This window comes from Bos indicus x Bos taurus, chromosome 26 (genome assembly GCF_003369695.1).
Source record: "Bos indicus x Bos taurus breed Angus x Brahman F1 hybrid chromosome 26, Bos_hybrid_MaternalHap_v2.0, whole genome shotgun sequence".
NCBI classification, from domain to species: Eukaryota; Metazoa; Chordata; class Mammalia; order Artiodactyla; family Bovidae; genus Bos; species Bos indicus x Bos taurus.
Window position 1 is genome coordinate 35,138,738 of NC_040101.1, and position 15,498 is coordinate 35,154,235.

Sequence of the window (15,498 nt, forward strand, 5' to 3'; positions counted from 1 at the left end):
GGCTCCCAGTCGCTAACCAAGTCTTACTGGGATCCTGGACGGTTGACACCTGCCAGGAGGGTCGCACCCTGAGATCAGCTCACCAGAGGAGACACACAGGACACCTGGGACGGTGCCCTTGCGGTGCACCCAGGATACCAAGTGGCCGGGACTAGGGAGGTGATTAAGATGCACAGCCCACTTGGGACAGTGTGTTTGCCAAGCAAAGGTCACCTGAGCGGCTCGGATCTGGGAAGGGCACAAAACGCAGGCCCAACCAAGTCTGTGTCCTGTGGAGTACCCAAGAACCTGGACCTGAGCAGCTTAGACCAGGGAAGTGCATGAATCCCAGGGCCTGCTTTGGATAGTTCCCCTGCAGAGCAACCTGGAGCCTGAGCAGTGTAGACCAAGAAAGCACACACCCCGAGAGCTGGGCAAACCTAGTGTGGTTCATACACTGCAAGCACTGCCCACACATGCCAGTGATATTTGTTTGCAGTGTTCCTCCCTCCCCACATCACAACTGAACAAGTGAGGCTAAATAAGTGACCTCTGCGCCCCCTTGTGTCAGAGCGGAAATTGTGCACTGTAGAGACCGGCAAACAGAGAAAGCCAAAATAAAGAGGGAACCGCTCTGGAAGTGACAGGTGCAACAGATTAAAGCAGTGTAGTCAGCATTGACTAAGCATTGGAAGCGGGAGAAGGCGATGGCACCCCACTCCAGTACTCTTGCCTGGAAAATTCCATGGACGGAGGAGCCTGGTGGGCTGCAGTCCATGGGGTTGCTAGGAGTCGGACACAACTCAGCGACTTCACTTTCACTTTTCACTTTCATACATTGGAGAAGGAAATGGCAACCCACTCCAGTGTTCTTGCCTGGAGAATCCCAGGAGCAGCAGAGTCTGTGGGCTGCCATCTATGGGGTCGCACAGAGTTGGACATGACTGAAGCAACTTAGCAGCAGCAGCAAGCATTGGAAGGGGCCTATAGACCTTGAGAAGAAATATAAGCTGGAACAAGGAGCCATCTGAAACTGAACTGACCTCATACTGCCCTCAACAGCCCCAGAGAAATTCACAGGTATGTTTTGTTATCATTTTTTAATTTTTTTATTTTTAGGTTCTTTTTTGTTCCTTTAATTTTCATCTTTATAACTTACTATTACCTTGCAAAAAAAAAAAAAAAAGACCCTATTTTTAAAGCAAGTTTCACATTTATATATAATAATTTTTGTGATTGATTTTGTTTTGTATTTTTAATATTGTACTTTTGAGAGTCTAACCTCTACTACAGATTTTTAATCTTTGCTTTTGGGTATTTGTTATCAATTTTGTACCTTTAAAAATCTAATCTTCAGTACCCATTTTTACTTAAGGGTGTGATTACTGGCTTGATTGCCCTCTCCCCTTTTGACTCTACTTTTTCTCCCAGGTCACCTCTATCTCCTTCCTCCCACTTCTCTTCTCTACTTAACTCTGTGAATCTCTCTGGGTGTTTGGGGCTGTGGAGAATACTTAGGGAACTGATTACTGGCTAGATTGGTCTCTCCCCTTTTGACTACCAGTCTTCTCCTTCTGGTCACCACTATCTACCTCCTCGCTTTTCTAGTCTCTATGTAACTCTGTGAACCTCTGTGAGTGTTCCAGACTGTGGAGAGCACATAGGGAATTGATTACTGGCTAGATTGCTCCCTAGCAATCTAGAAGAGAAGACTCCCCCTCTTCTCCTTCTGGTCACGTCTATCTCCCTCCTCCCTCTTTTCTTCTCCATGTAACTCTGTGAAATTTTCTGGGTGTCCCTCACTATAGAGAATCTTTTCATCATTAACCGAGATGTTTTATAATCTGTGCTATATGGATGGAGAAGTCTTGAGGTTACTGTAAGAATAAGACTGAAAGCTAGAGGCAGGAGGCTTAAACACAAAACTTGGGAACACCAGAAAACTCCTGACTCCAGGGAACATTAATCGATAGGAGCCCTTCCAAAAGGCTCCATGCTGCTGCTGCTGCTGCTAAGTCGATTCAGTCGTGTCTGACTCTGTGCGACCCCATAGACGGCAGCCCACCAGGCCCCGCCGTCCCTGGGATTCTCCAGGCAAGAACACTGGAGTGGGTTGCCATTTCCTTCTCCAATGCATGGAAGTGAAAAGTGAAAGTGAAGTCGCTCAGTCATCTCCGACTCTTAGCGACCCCATGGACTGCAGCCCACCAGGCTCCTCTGTCCATGGGATTTTCCAGGCAAGAGTACTGGAGTGGGGTGACACCACCTTCTCCAAAAGGCTCCATACCTACAATGAAATCAAGCTCCACCCAAGAGCCAACAAGTTCTAGAGCAAGACATACCAAACTAATTCCCCAGCAATGCAGGAACATAACCCAGAGCATTAAAATACAGGTGGCCAAAAGTCACACCAAACCCATAGACACCTCAGAACTCACTACTGGGCACTTCATTGCACTCCAGAGAGAAGAGATCCAGCTCTGCCCACCATAACACTGATGCAAACTTCCCTAACCAGGAAACCCTGAAAAGCCACTCGTCCAACCATGTCCACAGGGAGCAACTTCCACAATAAAGAGCAACCACAAACTTCCAGCATACAGAAAGGCCACCCCAAACACAGCAATCTAAACAAGATGAAAAGGCAGAGAAATATTCAGCAGGTAAAGGAACATGATAAATGCCCACTAAGCCAAACAAAAGAGGAGGAGATAGGGAGTCTACCTGGAAAAGAATTCAGAATAATGATAGTAAAAATGATCCAAAATCTTGAAAACAAAATGGAGTTACAAGTAAATAGTCTGGAGACAAGGATTGAGAAGATGCAAGAAATATTTAGCAAGGAACTAGAAGACATAAAAAAGAGTCAATCAATAATGAATAATGCAATAACTGAGATCAAAAGCACTCTGGAGAGAACCAACAGTAGAATAACTGAGGCAGAAGATAGGATAAGTGAGGCGGAAGATAGAATGGTGGAAATAAATGAAACAGAGAGGAAAAAAGAAAAAAGAATTAAAAGAGATGAAGACAAACTTAGAGACCTCTGAGACAATGTCAAACACCCAAACATTCGAATCAGGAGTCCCAGAAGAAGAAGACAAAAAGAAAGGCCATGAAAAAATACTTGAGGAGATAATAGTTGAAAACTTCCCTAAAATGGGAAAGGAAATGGCCACACAACACCAAGAAACCCAGAGAGTCCCAAACAGGATAAATCAAAGGTGAAACAACCCAAGACACATATTAATCAAATTAACAAAGATCAAACATGGAGATCAAATATTAAAAGCAACAAGGGAAAAGCAACAAATAACACACAAGGGCATTCCCATAAGGATAACAGCTGATCTTTCAATAGAAACTCTTCAGACCAGGAGGGAATAGCAGATGTACTTAAAGTGATGAAAGAGAAAAACCTACAGCCCAGATTACTGTACCCAGCAAGGATCTCATTCAAATATGAAGGAGAAATCAAAAGCATTACAGACAAGCAAAAGCTGAGAGAATTCAGCACCACCAAACCAGCTCTTCAACAAATGCTAAAGGATCTTCTCTAGACAGGAAACAGAGAAAAGGTGTATAAACTCGAACCCCAAACAACAAAGTGAGGGCAATGGGATCATCAGTTCAGTTAAGTCGCTCAGTCGTGTCGGACTCTTTGCGACCCCATGAATCACAGCACGCCAGGCCTCCCTGTCCATCACCAACTCCCGGAGTTCACTCAGACTCACGTCCATCCATTCAGTGATGCTATCCAGCCATCTCATCCTCTGTCATCCCCTTCTCCTCCTGCCCCCAATACCTCCCAACATCAGAGTCTTTTCCAATGAGTCAACTCTTCGCATGGGGTGGCCAAAGTACTGGAGTTTCAGCTTTAGCATCATTATTTGCAAAGAAACCCCAGGGCTGATCTTCTTCAGAATAGACTGGTTGTACCTCCTTGCAGTCCAAGGGACTCTCAAGAGTCTTCTCCAACACCACAGTTAAAAAGCATCAATTCTTTGGGGCCTAGCTTTCTTCACAGTCCAACTCTCACATCCATACATGATCACAGGAAAAACCATAGCCTTCACTAGACTGACCTTTCTTAGCAAAGTAACGTTTCTCCTTTTCAATATGCTGTCTAGGTTGGTCATAACCTTCCTTCCAAGGAGTAAGCGTCTTTTAATTTCATGGCTGCAGTCACCATCTGCAGTGATTTTGGAGCCCCCAAAAATAAAGTCTGACACTGTTACCCCATTCATTTCCCATGAAGTTATGGGACCAGATGCCATGATCTTCATTTTCTGAATGTTGAGCTTTAAGACATTTTCACTCTCCTCTTTCACTTTCATCAAGAGGCTTTTGAGTTCCTCTTCACTTTCTGCCATAAGGGTGGTGTCATCTGCATATCTGAGGTTATTGATATTTCTCCCGGCAATCTTGAGTCCAGCTTGTGCTTCTTCCAGCCCAGCATTTCTCATGATGTACTCTGCATATAAGTTAAATAAGCAGGGTGACAATATACAGCCTTGATGTACTCCTTTTCCTATTTGGAACCAGTCTGTTGTTCCATGTCCAGTTCTAACTGTTGCTTCCTGACCTGCATATAGGTTTCTCAAGAACCAGGTCACGTGGTCTGGTATTCCCATCTCTTTCAGAATTTTCCACAGTTTCTTGTGATCCACACAGTCAAAGGCGTTTGCATAGCCAATAAAGCAGAAATAGATGTTTTTTCTGGAACTCTCTTGCTTTTTCGATGATCCAGCAAATGTTGGCAATTTGATCTCTGGTTCCTCTGCCTTTTCTAAAACTAGCTTGAACATCAGGAAGTTCACGGTTCACATATTGCTGAAGCCTGGCTTGGAGAATTTTGAGCATTACTTTACTAGCCTGTGAGATGAGGGCAGTTGTGTGATAGTTTGAGCATTCTTTGGCATTGCCTTTCTTTGGGATTGGAATGCAAACTGACCTTTTCCAGTCCTGTGGCCACTGCTGAGTTTTCCAAATGTGCTGGCATATTGAGTGCAGCACTTTCACAGCATCATCTCTCAGGATTTGAAATAGCTCCACTGGAATTCCATCACCTCCACTAGCTTTGTTCATACTGACACTTTCTAAGGCCCACTTAAGTTCACACTCCAGGGTGTCTGGCTCTAGGTGAGTGATCACACCATCGTGATTATCTTGGTCATGAAGATCTATTTTGTACAGTTCTTCTGTGTATTCTTGCCACCTCTTCTTAATATCTTCTGCTTCCATTAGGTCCATAGCATTTCTGTCCTTTATCAAGCCCATCTTTGCATGAAATGTTCCCTTGGTATCTCTAATTTTCTTGAAGAGATCTCTAGTCTTTCCCCTTCTGTTGTTTTCCTCTATGTCTCTGCACTGATCGCCAAGGAAGGCTTTCTTATGTCTCCTTGCTATTCTTTGGAACTCTGCATTCAAATGGGAATATCTTTCCATTTCTCCTTTGCTTTTCACTTCTCTTCTTTTCACAGCTATTTGTAATGCCTCCTCAGACAGCCATTTTGCTTTTTTGCATTTATTTTCCATTGGGGTGGTCTTGATCCCTGTCTCCTGTACAGTGTCATGAACCTCCATCCATAGTTCATCAGGCACTCTGTCTATCAGATCTAGTCCCTTAAATGTATTTCTCACTTCCACTGTATAATCATAAGGGATTTGATTTAGGTCATACCTGAATGGTCTAGTGGTTTTCCCTACTTTCTTCAATTTAAGTCTGAATTTGGCAATAAGGAGTTCATGATCTGAGCCACAGTCAGCTCCCAGTCTTGTTTTTGCTGACTGTATAGAGCTTCTTCATCTTTGGCTGCAAAGAATATAATCATTCTGATATCAGTGTTGACCATCTGGTGATGTCCTTGTGTAGAGTCTTCTCTTGTGTTGTTAGAAGAGGGTGTTTGCTATGACCAGTGGGATCATACTTATCAATAATTACCTTAAATGTAAATGGGTTGAATGTCTCAACCAAAAGACAAAGACTGGCTGATTGGGTACAAAAACAAGACCCCTATATATGCTGTATACAAGAGACCCACTTCAAAACAAGGGATACATACTGACTGAAAGTGAAGAGCTGGAAAAAGATATTTCATGCAAATGGAGACCGAAATAAAGCAGGAGTAGCAATAGTCATATCAGATAAAATAGACTTTAAAACAAAGGCTATGAAAAGAGACAAAGAAGGTCACTACATAATGATCAAAGTATCAATCCAAGAAGAAGATATAACAATTATAAATATATATGCACCCAACATAGGAGCACCACAATATGTAAGCAAATGGTAACAGGTACGAAAGGGGAAATTAACAGTAACACAATAATAGTGGGAGACTTTACTACTCCACTCACACCTATGGATAGATCAACTAAACAGAAAATTAGCAAGGAAACACAAACTTTAAATGATACAATGGACCAGTTAGAACTAACTGATATGTATAGGACATTTCACCCTAAAACAATGAATTTCACCATTTTCTCAAATGCACATGGAACCGTCTCCAGGATAGATCACATCCTGAGCCATAAAATTAGCCTTGGTAAATTAAAAAAAAAAAAAAAATCAAATCATTCCAAGCATCTTTTCTGATTACAATGCGGTAAGATAAGATGTCAACTACAGGAAAAGAAACTATTAAAAATACAAACATATGGAGGCTTAACAATGCACTTCTGGATAACCAACAAATCACAGAAGAAATCAAAATATACATAGAAATGAATGAAAATGAAAACACAGCAACCCCAAACCTAAGGGATTCAGTAAAAACAGTGCTAAGGGGATCAGATCAGATCAGATCAGTCACTCAGTCGTGTCTGACTCTTGCGACCCCGTGAATCGCAGCACGCCAAGCCTCCCTATCCACCACCAACTCTCGGAGTTCACTCAGACGCACGTCCATCGAGTCAGTGATGCCATCCAGCCATCTCATCCTCTGTCGTCCCCTTCTCGTCCTGTCCCCAATACCTCCCAGCGTCAGGGTCTTTTCCAATGAGTCAACTCTTCGCATGAGGTGGCCAAAGTACTGGAGTTTCAGCTTTAGCATCATTCCTTGCAAAGAAACCCCAGGGCTGATCTCCTTCAGAATGGACTGGTTGGATCTCCTTGCAGTCCAAGGGACTCTCAAGAATCTTCTCCAACACCACAGTTCAAAAGCATCAGTTCTTCGGTTCTCAGCCTTCTTCACAGTCCAACTCTCACATTCATACATGACCATAGGAAAAACCATAGCCTTGACTAGACGAACCTTTGTTGGCAAAGTAATGTCTCTGCTTTTCAATATGCTATCTAGGTTGGTCATAACTTACCTTCCAAGGAGTAAGCGTCTTTTAATTTTATGGCTGCAGTCACCATCTGTAGTGATTCTGGAGCCCAGAAAAATAAAATCTGACACTGTTTCCACTGTTTCCCCATCTATTTCCCATGAAGTGGTGGGACTGGATGCCATGACCTTAGTTTTCTGAATGTTGAGCTTTAAGCCAACTTTTTCACTCTCCACTTTCACTTTCATCAAGAGGCTTTTGAGTTCCTCTTCACTTTCTGCCATAAGGGTGGTGTCATCTGCATATCTGAGGTTATTGATATTTCCCCCGGCAATCTTGAGTCCAGCTTGTGCTTCTTCCAGCCCAGCGTTTCTCATGATGCACTCTGCATATAAGTTAAATAAGCAAGGTGACAATATACAGCCTTGACATACTCCTTTTCCGATTTGGAACCAGTCTATTGTTCCATGTCCAGTTCTAACTGTAGCTTCCTGACCTGCATAAAAATTTCTCAAGAGGCAGGTCAGGTGGTCTGGTATTCCCATCTCTTTCAGAATTTTCCACAGTTTACTGTGATCCACACAGTCAAAGGCTTTTGCATAGTCAATAAAGCAGAAATAGATGTTTTTCTGGAACTCTCTTGCTTTTTTGATGATCCAGCGGATGTTGGCAATTTGATCTCTGGTTCCTCTGCCTTTTCTAAAACTAGCTTGAACATCTGGAAGTTCACGGTTCACATATTGCTGAAGCCTGGCTTGGAGAATTTTGAGCATTACTTTACTAGCCTGTGAGATGAGGGCAGTTGTGTGATAGTTTGAACATTCCTTAGCATTGCCTTTCTTTGGGATTGGAATGAAAACTGACCTTTTCCAGTCCTGTGACCACTGCTGAGTTTTCCAAATGTGCTGGCATATTGAGTGCAGCACTTTCACAGCATCATCTTTCAGGATTTGGAATAGCTCAACTGGAATTCCATCACCTCCACTAGCTTTGTTTGTAGTGATGCTTTCTAAGGCCCACTTGACTTCACATTCCAGGATGTCTGGCTCTAGATGAGTGATCACACCATCGTGATTATCTGGGTCGTGAAGATCTTTTTTGTACAGTTCTTCTGTGTATTCTTGCCATCTCTTCTTAATATCTTCTGCTTCTGTTAGGTCCATACTATTTCTGTCCTATATCGAAGGTTCACTCAATACACGCTTACCTCAAGAAACAATAAAAAAGTCAAATAAATAACCTAATTCTACAACTAAAGCAACTAGAAAAGGAAGAAATGAAGAACTCCAAGGTTAGCAGAAGGAAATAAATCATAAAAATTAGGACAGAAATAAATGCAAAAGAAAAAATGAGACCATAGCAAAAATCAACAAAGCTAAAAGGTGGTTCTTTGAAAAGATAAATAAAATTGACAATCCATTAGCCAGACTCATCAAGAAAAAAAGGGAGAAGAATCAAATCAACAAAATTAGAAATGAAAACGGAGAAATCGCAACAGACAACACAGAAATACAAAGGATCATAAAACACTACTATCAGCAACCATATGCCAATAAAATGGACAACTTGGAAGAAATGGACAAAATCTTAGAAAAGTATAACTTTACGAAACTGAACCAGGAAGAAATAGAAAATCTTAACAGATCCATCACAAGCATGGAAATTGAAATTGTAATCAACAGTCTTCCAGCAAACAAAAGCCCAGGACCAGATGGCTTCACAGAAGAATTCTACCAAAAATTTAGAGAAGAGCTGACACCAATCCTACTCAAACACTTCCAGAAAATTGCAGAAGAAGGTAAACTTCCAAACTCATTCTATGAGGCCACCATCACCCTAATACCAAAACCTGACAAAGATGCCACAAAAAAAGAAAACTACAGGCCAATATCACTGATGAACTCAGGTGGGAAAATCCTTAGCAAAATTCTAGCAAACAAAATTGAACAACATATTGAAAAGATCATACATCATGACCAAGTGAGCTTTATCCCGTGAATACAAGGATTCTTCAATATCCACAAATCAATCAATGTGATACACCACATTAAAATTTGAAAGATAAAAACCATATGATTATATCAATAGATGCAGAGAAAGCCTTTGACAAAATTCAACATCCATTTATGATAGAAACTCTCCAGAAAGCAGGAAGAGAAGGAACATACCTCAACATAATAAAAGCTATATATGACAAACCCACAGCAAACATTATCCTCAATGGTGAAAAATTGAAAGCACTTCGAAGCCCTAAAGTCAGGAAAAGGACAAGGGTTCCCACTCTCAACACTACTCTTCAACATAGTTTTGGCCACAGGAATCAGAGCAGAAAAAGAAATAAAAGGAATCTAGATTGGAAAAGAAGAAGTAAAATGCTCACTGTTTGCAGATGACATGATCCTCTACATAGAAAACCCTAAATATGCCACCAAAAAATTACTAGAGCTAATCAATGAAGATAGTAAAATTGCAGGATATAAACTTAACACACAGAAATCCCTTGCATTCCTATACACCAAAAATGAGAAAACAGAAAGAGAACTTAAGGAAACAATTCCATTCACCATTGCAATGAAAAGAATAAAATACTTAGGAATATATCTACCTAAAGAAACTAAAGACCTATATATACAAAACTATAAAGCACTAATGAAAGAAATCAAAGATGACGCAAATAGATGGAGAAATATACTGTGTTCATGGAGTGGAAGAATCAATATAATGAAAATGAGTATGCTACCCCAAGCAATCTATACATTTGATGCAATCCCTATCAAGCTACCAAAGGTATTTTTCAGAGAACTAGAACAAATAATTTCACAATTTGTATGGAAATACAAAAAAACCTCGAATAGCCAAAGCAATCTTAAGAAAGAAGAATGGAACTGGAGGAATCAACCTGCCTGACTTCAGACTATACTACAAAGCTACAGTCATCAAGACAGCATGGTACTGGCACAAAGACAGAAATATAGATCAATGGAACAAAATAAAATAATAAGAGATAAATCCATGCACCTATGGACACCTTATCTTTGACAAAGGAGGCAAGAATATATAATGGAGAAAAGAAAATCTCTTTAACAAGTGGTGCTGGGAAAACTGATCAACCACTTATAAAAGAATGCAACTAGAACACTTTTTAACACCACACACAAAAATAAACTCAAAATGGATTAAAGATCTAAATGTAAAACCAGAAACTATAAAACACCTAGAGGAAAACATAGGCAAAACACTCTCTGACATAAATCACAAGCAGGATCCTCTATGACCCACTTCCCAGAATATTGGAAATAAAAGCAAAAATAAACAAATGGGACCTAATTAAACTTAAAAGCTTTTGCACAACGAAGGAAAGTATAAGCAAAGTGAAAAGACAGCCTTCAGAATGGGAGAAAATAATAGCAAACAAAGCAAATGACAAGGGATTAATCTCAAAAATATACAAGGAAGTCCTGCAGCTGAATTCCAGAAAAATAAATGACCCAATCAAAAAATAGGCCAAAGAACTAAACAAACATTTCTCCAAAGAAGACATACAGATGGCTAACAAACACATGAAAAGATGCTCAACATCACTCATTATCAGAGAAATGCAAATCAAAACCACAATGAGGTACCATCTCACGCTGGTCATAATGGCTGCTATCAAAAAGCCTACAAACAGTAAATGCTGGAGAGGATGTGGAGAAAATGGAACCTTCTTACACTGTTGGTGGGAATGCAAACTAGTACAGCCACTATGGAGAACAGTGTGGAGATTCCACAAAAAAACTGGAAATAGAACTGCTATATGACCCAGAAATCCCACTGCTGGGCATACACACTGAGGAAACCAGAATTGAAAGAGACACGTGTACCCCAATGTTCATCACAGCACTGTTTATAATAGCCAGGACATGGAAGCAGCCTAGATGTCCATTGGCAAGTGAATGGATAACAAAGCTGTGGTACATATACACAATGGAATATTACTCAGCTATTAAAAGAAGGCATTTGAATCAGGTCTAATGAGGTGGATGAAACTGAAACCTATTATACAGAGGGAAGTAAGTCAGAAAGAAAAACATCAATATAGTATATTAATGCACATATATGGAATTTAGAACAATGCTAACAATGACCCTATATGCGAGACAGCATGAGAGACACAGTGTAAAGAAGAGTCTTTTGGACTCTGTGGGAGAAGGCGAGGGTGGGATGATTTGAGAGAATAGGATTTAAATATGTATATTATCATATGTGAAACAGATTGCTAGCCCAGGTTCAAGGCATGAGACTGGGTGCTCAGGGCTGGTGCACTGGGATGACCCTGAGGGATGGGATGAGGAGAGAGGAGGGAGGAGAGTTCAAGATGGGGAACACATGTATACCCATGACTGATTCATGTCAATGTATGGCAAAAACCACTACAATATTGTAAAGTAATTAGCCTCCAATTAAAATAAGTACATTAATTAAAAAAAAAAAAAAAACTGAAGCAACTCAACATGCATACACAGGATTTATTTATATTTTATAATAGGAAATTTGTACCTTTTGACCAGGTTCATTCATTTTGACCACTTGCAGTGTCTGGGAGTCATCAATGTTTTCTCTGCATTTATTTATGAGTTTCAGGATTTTATTTTATAGTTCATGTATGGGTAAGATCATATGGTATTTCATTTTCTCTTCCTGATTTACTCTACGAAGCATAATGCCTTCAAGGCACATCTGTGTTATCATAAACGGCAGAATTTCCTTCCTTTTTATGACTATATAATATTCCATTATAAATGGGTTATTTATACACATAGTTTAAAATGGCAGTTTAAAATGGTTAGATGTAGTGTATGATTTACTTCAGTGTACTACTTTTTATTGTAAAAAGTACAATACCAGAAATTTTCTGGAAATTTTTTTAAAATATCAAGTATTGTACTTTCTAGTTCCTGAATTTCTATTTGGTTCTTTATTATAATGCTCCTCTGATTATTGATATTCCCAATTGTTCTTATACTTCTCTGATATTCTTTAGTTCTTTATATGGTTTCATTCATCTCTCTTAGCATATCTAAAACATGTATCTTATAGGTTTTATCTAGTAAGTTCAGTGTCTGGGCTTCCTCAGCAGTGGCTTGTGTCATTTTTTTTTTTTTTTTCAGCTGTCAATGGACCATACTTAAGTGTTTTATATATTGTCATGTGGTAACTCTGGAAATAAGATTTTATACTCTTCTAACAATTGCTATTTTTATTTGATGAAGACTGTATGTCCAAGGTCAGGGCAGCGGCCAAGAGGAGCAACCCCACGTCCAAGGAGCCGGCTGCTGTGCGGGCACAGGAGGGCTGAGAGGAGCTACTCCACATTCCAGGTCAGGAGGGGTGACCTCGTCCAAGGTAAGGAGCAGTGGCTGCGCTTTGCTGGAGCAGCCGTGAAGAGATGCCCAACGTCCAAGGTAAGAGAAACCCAATTAAGATGGTAGGTGTTGAGAGAGGGCATCAAAGGGCAGACACACTGAAACCATAAACACAGAAAACTAGCCAATCTGATCACACGGACCACAGCCTTGTCTAACTCAATGAAACTAAGCCATGCCGTGTGGGGCCACCCAAGACAGGAGGGTCATGGTGGAGATGTCTGACAGAATGTGGTCCACTGGAGAAGGGAATGGCAAACCACTTCAGTATTCTTGCCTTGAGAACCCCATGAACTGTATGAAAAGGCAAAATGATAGGATACTGAAAGAGGAACTCCCCAGGTCAGTAGGTGCCCAATATAGGAGATTAGTGGAGAAATAACTCCAGAAAGGATGAAGGGATGGAGCCAAAGCAAAAACAAAACCCAGTTGTGGATGTGACTGGTAATAGAAGCAAGGTCCGATGCTGTAAAGAGCAATATTGCATAGGAACCTGGAATGTCAGGTCCATGAATCAAGGCAAATTGGAGGTGGTCAAAGAGGAGATGGCAAGAGTGAACATTGACATTCTAGGAATCAGCGAGCTAAAATGGACTGGAGTGGGTGAATTTAACTCAGATGACCATTATATCTACTATTGTGGGCAGGAATCCCTTAGGCGAAATGAAGTAGCCATCATATGACCCAGAGGGATGGTACGGGGAGGGAGGGGGAGGGGGTATCTGGATGGGGAGCACGGGTACACCCGTGGTGGATTCATGTTGATGTATGGCAAAAACCAATACAATATTGTACAGTAATTAGCCTCCAATTAAAATAAATAAATTTAAATTAAAAAAAAAAAAGAGTCTGAAATGCAGTACTTGGATGCAATCTCAAAAATGACAGAATGATCTCTGTTCATTTCCAAGGCAAACCTTTCAATATCACGGTGATCCAAGCCTATGCCCCAACCAGTAACACTGAAGAAGCTGAAGTTGAATGGTTCTATGAAGACCTACAAGACCTTTTAGAACTAACACCCAAAAAAGATGTCCTTTTCATTATAGGGGACTGGAATGCAAAGTAGGAAGTCAAGAAACACCTGGAGTAACAGGCAAATTTGGCCTTGGAATATGGAATGAAGCCTTAAAAAAAAAAAAAAAAAGGCTTTTTAAGGCTTTTTCTGCTTTAAAAAAAAAAAAAAAGGATGCATAAAATATATACCATTTTTTCTATCATAAAATTCTTTAATAACAATTCCATTAATTTGGACCCTGTATCCCTGATTCAGCTGCCTTCTGACTACTGTTAACTCCTTGACTGATGCATTTTAATATATGCATATGAGTCAAGAAACACCTGAAGTAACAGGCAAATTTGGCTTTGGAAAACGGAATGAAGCAGGGTAAAGACTAATACAGTTTTGCCAAGAGAACGCACTGGTCATAGTAAACACCCTCTTCCAACAACACAAGAGAAGACTCTACACAAGGACATCACCAGATGGTCAACACCGATATCAGAATGATTATATTCTTTGCAGCCAAAGATGGAGAAGCTCTATACAGTCAGCAAAAACAAGACTGGGAGCTGACTGTGGCTCAGATCATGAACTCCTTATTGCCAAATTCAGACTTAAATTGAAGAAAGTAGGGAAAACCACTAGACCATTCAGGTATGACCTAAATCAAATCCCTTATGATTATACAGTGGAAGTGAGAAATACATTTAAGGGACTAGATCTGATAGACAGACTGCTTGATGAACTATGGATGGAGGTTCATGACATTGTACAGGAGACAGGGATCAAGACCACCCCCACGGAAAATAAATGCAAAAAAGCAAAATGGCTGTCTGAGGAGGCATTACAAATAGCTGTGAAAAGAAGAGAAGTGAAAAGCAAAGGAGAAATGGAAAGATATTCCCATTTGAATGCAGAGTTCCAAAGAATAGCAAGGAGACATAAGAAAGCCTTCCTTGGCGATCAGTGCAGAGACATAGAGGAAAACAACAGAAGGGGAAAGACTAGAGATCTCTTCAAGAAAATTAGAGATACCAAGGGAACATTTCATGCAAAGATGGGCTTGATAAAGGACAGAAATGCTATGGACCTAATGGAAGCAGAAGATATTAAGAAGAGGTGGCAAGAATACACAGAAGAACTGTACAAAATAGATCTTCATGACCAAGATAATCACGATGGTGTGATCACTCACCTAGAGCCAGACACCCTGGAGTGTGAACTTAAGTGGGCCTTAGAAAGTGTCAGTATGAACAAAGCTAGTGGAGGTGATGGAATTCCAGTGGAGCTATTTCAAATCCTGAGAGATGATGCTGTGAAAGTGCTGCACTCAATATGCCAGCACATTTGGAAGACTCAGCAGTGGCCACAGGACTGGAAAAGGTCAGTTTGCATTCCAATCCCAAAGAATGCTCAAACTATCGCACAATTGCACTCATCTCACAGGCTAGTAAAGTAATGCTCAAAATTCTCCAAGCCAGGCTTCAGCAATATGTGAACCGTGAACTTCCTGATGTTCAAGCTAGTTTTAGAAAAGGCAGAGGAACCAGAGATCAAATTGCCAACATCTGCTGGATCATCAAAAAAGCAAGAGAGTTCCAGAAAAACATCTATTTCTGCTTTATTGACTATGCCAAAGCCTTTGACTGTGTGGATCACAACAAATTGAGGAATATTCTTAAAGAGATGGGAATATAGAAACTAGGATCACAAGAAACTGGAAAATTCTAAAAGAGATGGCAATACCAGAGCACCTGACCTGGTTCTTGAGAAACCTATATGCAGGTTAGGAAGCAACAGTTAGAACTGGACATGTTTATGATTGTGTTTCTGGGA